The sequence below is a fragment of the Anneissia japonica genome, unplaced genomic scaffold, assembly GCF_011630105.1.
Source record: "Anneissia japonica isolate Jap-2015-1 unplaced genomic scaffold, ASM1163010v1 scaffold306045_len4287_cov342_single, whole genome shotgun sequence".
Lineage (NCBI taxonomy): Eukaryota > Metazoa > Echinodermata > Crinoidea > Comatulida > Comatulidae > Anneissia > Anneissia japonica.
The window spans coordinates 1-4,287 of NW_022758311.1; the positions used below are offsets into that span (position 1 = coordinate 1).

At 29.2% G+C, this 4,287-nt stretch overlaps 1 long non-coding RNA gene across 1 annotated transcript; it reads right to left on the bottom strand.

Moving 5' to 3' along the window:
* Nucleotides 1-373: 373 nt before the first annotated feature.
* Nucleotides 374-4,281, bottom strand: LOC117125241. The gene is made up of 4 exons (XR_004448072.1): nt 4,140-4,281; nt 3,819-3,935; nt 3,183-3,213; nt 374-798 (listed from the first exon to the last, which is right to left on the bottom strand). It is a non-coding gene; the product is annotated as an uncharacterized LOC117125241 (long non-coding RNA).
* Between the last annotated feature and the right edge of the window lie 6 nt (nt 4,282-4,287).

The following is a 4,287-nucleotide window of genomic DNA, read 5'->3' on the forward strand; positions in this document are numbered from 1 at the left end:
TACATAATCATTGATAACAAAGTCATTGTTAAAATAACAAATTACAAACTAAAAAGATGAAAATGCAATAAAATTGTATTTCCTTTGGAAGGGGTAATGATCCTTAGGCGAGACTTTTTAATATTGTTTCGCCGCTAACCCGCCGTACTCCAATATTGATAATTTCGAAAAAAATAAAATTTTATTAGCATTTGGAAATTTCAGAAAAAACAAGATTTTTTCTTTATTTTTATTACGCCCGCCGCTGCCTTGAAATCTCCAAAAATAAGATATGTATATTTCTTCGTATTTATATGAATTTAAAGCATTTAACCATCCCACTACTACACTGTTTACATTCACCAATAAAATTTTATTTTTATTTAATCCTATGTCAGAATTTTTTTGGCAAAAATATTTGCAAAACAAGAAAACACAATTTTATTTTTAATTTTTCTTTTCCGCCCGCCTCTGACGATCTTTAAAAAAATAAGTTCGCAAAAAAAGAAATAAAAAAGTATGACCTTATTTAAGTTAGTCATCCTGTTATATGAAATGTGTGTTCTGGTAATAGTTATAAATAAATATAATTTATGGATTTAGTTAAATACTGTAATAATATTTTCAAGTAACTCATATTTTGTATCCTCTAGTGTCTTTTCTGTATTCTCTTAATTTAAGTTTAATTGAAATTGGTGTGAGCGCCATAAAAATAAAAATTATATGAGCAGTAAGCGTTTTGCGAAGAAGGAAGTTGGACCGATGGTGGTAGCACTGATGTTGTTCAGGTAGTCCCAGCACAAATCAACGTCAAGGATCCTGCAAAGAAGAAAGTGTTTTAAAATATCCTTGTTAATTGAATGCAACATGCAATAGTAAAAGAGCAGGATTAGATTCAATTTTATTTCCTAGAATATTAATATTCATGGGTAATGGTTTATTTCCGAACCAATTTATATCTAAATATAATGGTATTTTATTCAAAATTCAAAATTTACAAAAAGCATAAAACATGGCAGCTAAAAAAGCTGAATTACGAATTATGTTACATGAAAATAAAATTGTTTAGATCAAAAACAAGAGAAAACTACAGAATTATAAATAACTACCATAGCAATCATTTGTTATTTTTATAATTATTATATAATTATAAATGATTGCTACAGTAATTATTATAATTATACTTATTATTGTTAAATAATTGAATGAATTTATTGCATCAAAACCATTAAATTAAAGAATTACAAATTAAGCTCAACATGTTTTCTGTGGAATAATAAATGCATGGGTATTTCTATATTACATTTGCATTTTTTATTTTTACGTCAAATATGAAGGATCCTGGCAGTAATATATGTCTAAAGCCAAACATTTAATTATCAATTGTTGCCTTGCTGTAGAGAATAACATACAGGTATGAGGGATATCTCAATTTTGCTTTGTATCTGAAGCTTGATTATTGTGTTGTGCTGTAGTGTAATGACATACAGGTATGAGGGATATCTTAATTTTGCTTTGTATCTTAACCTTATCACACAAATCAAAGGTTGTGTTGGTTAGGATTATTGTTGTGCTGTAGTGTAATGTCATACAGGTATGAGGGATATCTCAATTTTGCTTTGTATCTTAAGCTTGATTATTGTTGTACTGTAGAGTAATTACCATACAGGTATGAGGGATATCTCAATTTTGCTTTGTATCATATATCACAAATCAGAGGCTGTGTTGGTTTTCTATGAATGAGATCCTGAAATGAACCAACAGAAAATAATATAATCATCCATCTAATTTTAAAGTTGATATTCACCACTATATTGCCCTCATTTAACCGTATGAGAGATCATATTAATGCATTGCGTTCGGCGCATTTTAACGCACACGCTGGAAAGATTGAAATTAATTTAAAAGTAGAATGTAGAATGCATGCAATGACAGTCGTGGATGAGTGAATCTGTTTTATGTTCCTGCTCTACATTCTCTATCAAAAGCTCCCTATTGGTTCATCACCTTCACAATAGACTACATCTTGAGACAGTTGCTAGCACACCTGTTGCTTGATCGGCTTTATCTTAAAATTCTATGTTAAGTGAGCAGCGTGACAGCTGATGAAAACAATAACCACTTGAAAACCAGTGAAATATCTTTAACAATTAAAAATGCATTGTCTGTTATGAGCTAAAACAAATTCAGTTTCATATTTGAATTCTTAATTTGTTTATAAAGTAGATTATTATCTTACAATTAAAAATTTAAAGGAGAAAAACTTTTCCCACAAAATTAACAGACTGTTAACAATATCTTTGTTGTATGCTTTTGCATAGACCTTTAAATTGGCTCAAAATAGTCAATTTAAAGATTTTTTTAGTAAAATGTTTCTATATCAGCAAAAACATTTTTTTTACATTTCTTTCTTTCTTGTTTAAGTTATTAGATCTTTTGAGCTATTTAAAATTTATTTAAGTGAGCAACATGACAGCTGATGAAAACAATAACCACTTGAAAACCAGTGAAATATCTTTAACAATTAAAAATGCATTGTCTGTTATGAGCTAAAATAAATTCAGTTCCATATTTGAATGCTTAATTTGTTTATTAAGTAGATTATTATCTTACAATTAAAAATTTAAAGGAGAAAAACTTTTCCCACAAAATGAACTGACTGTTAACAATATCTTTGCTGTATGCTTTTGCATAGACATTTAAATTGGCTCAAAATAGTCAATTTAAAGATTTTTTTTAGTAAAATGTTTATATATCAGCAAAAACATTTTTTTATAGATTTCTTTCTTTCTTGTTTAAGTTATTAGATCCTTTTGAGCTATTTAAAATTTATTTATTTTTGAGGTTTATTATTTTGTGTATGGTAGACAGTGTATCTTTAAAAAGCATGCAAAATACCAGTATCCATAAACAAACAAATATGAAAGTAACAAAAAATGATAATAATATAGTGTGATAATTATTACTAATTTACAAGCTTCATAATCCACCTTTGACTTACAATAACTTCCAATTGTTAAAGAAGCTGTATCTCTAACTTGCAATGCAAACAGTTTCTAAACACATGACAATTTACCACATAACAGTTACAGTATTAGACACCAGACTGTTAGACACTTCAACCAATTGAAACAACAGAAGAATATCCCACCAAATGACATTAACCCAACAATTAGATAATACTATAAACCAACAGTACTTACTTTTCTATGCATCTGACACTGTGCCTAATGTCTGATTTAATTTTCAAAATAATAATAATAAATTGTAATATCAACTTTCAACCTGCAATATTTAAATTTCTATTTTACATGGGGTTAATAACAATGATCATTATTTTTATGTTTGTTTATTTAGTGCCTTTCACTACAAATCACTGTAATCAGCAAAGGAACAGGCAAACCTATCATGTACTCACTTATACTCCAGGGTGGAGAGAAACAACAAAAATACAAGCAAAATGCACAGAAAAAGATTGAAACTCTAATTTCGAAGTTGGCAAATAAAGCTATTCCTGCTGCGCCAAACTGCTTCTACAATTACAATCATTATTACAGTTGTCTTCATAATCCAAACAATAACAGTTTTAACAACTATTAGGTGTACTCTTGCATATGGAGAGAGAAAATGACAATAACTGATTTGAACCATGACCTCTTACTTGCAGCAACTGCACCCATGTGTCATAATTATATAATTATCTGTGTACAGTAAAGATCTCCCATGACAAGCATGCAAACATGCAGCTTGTGCACCAGTGTATGTTTTGCTAGGGGCACTATCAAATTTAAATAAGAAAATATATAATACTGGTTACCACAAAAGTAATGAAACTTTACCTTGTCAATTTTCACAGAATCCTCACCAACTTCAGAGAAAGATGGGTTAACAAAAGCATTATCTGCAGGATCCCTTCTATCAGAGAAATACACAATGCCTCCATCATCATTATTTTTCTATGTGATAGGAAAGAATGAATAATACACATTTTACTTTGAGAATTATTTATTTTATTTCATCTTTTTTAAAAAATGTCATCTCATCCAGCAATCTAAATGTCAATTACAGGATGAATATATTACAGTAAAAATAATACTAGTAATAAAAGCAAACAATCACCCACATTATACCGTCACTTAACAAGCAATAAGACAAAATACCTTTTTGAATTTACTAGTAATTGAGAAACCGCCATCCAACTTTTTAAGATGGGTGTATCGTAATATAAGCAGCGAACTTATTCCAATCACACAAAGGATGGTGAAAGATATGAGGATGCCTGCAAAGAGACGACTCCTTGTCATGCTC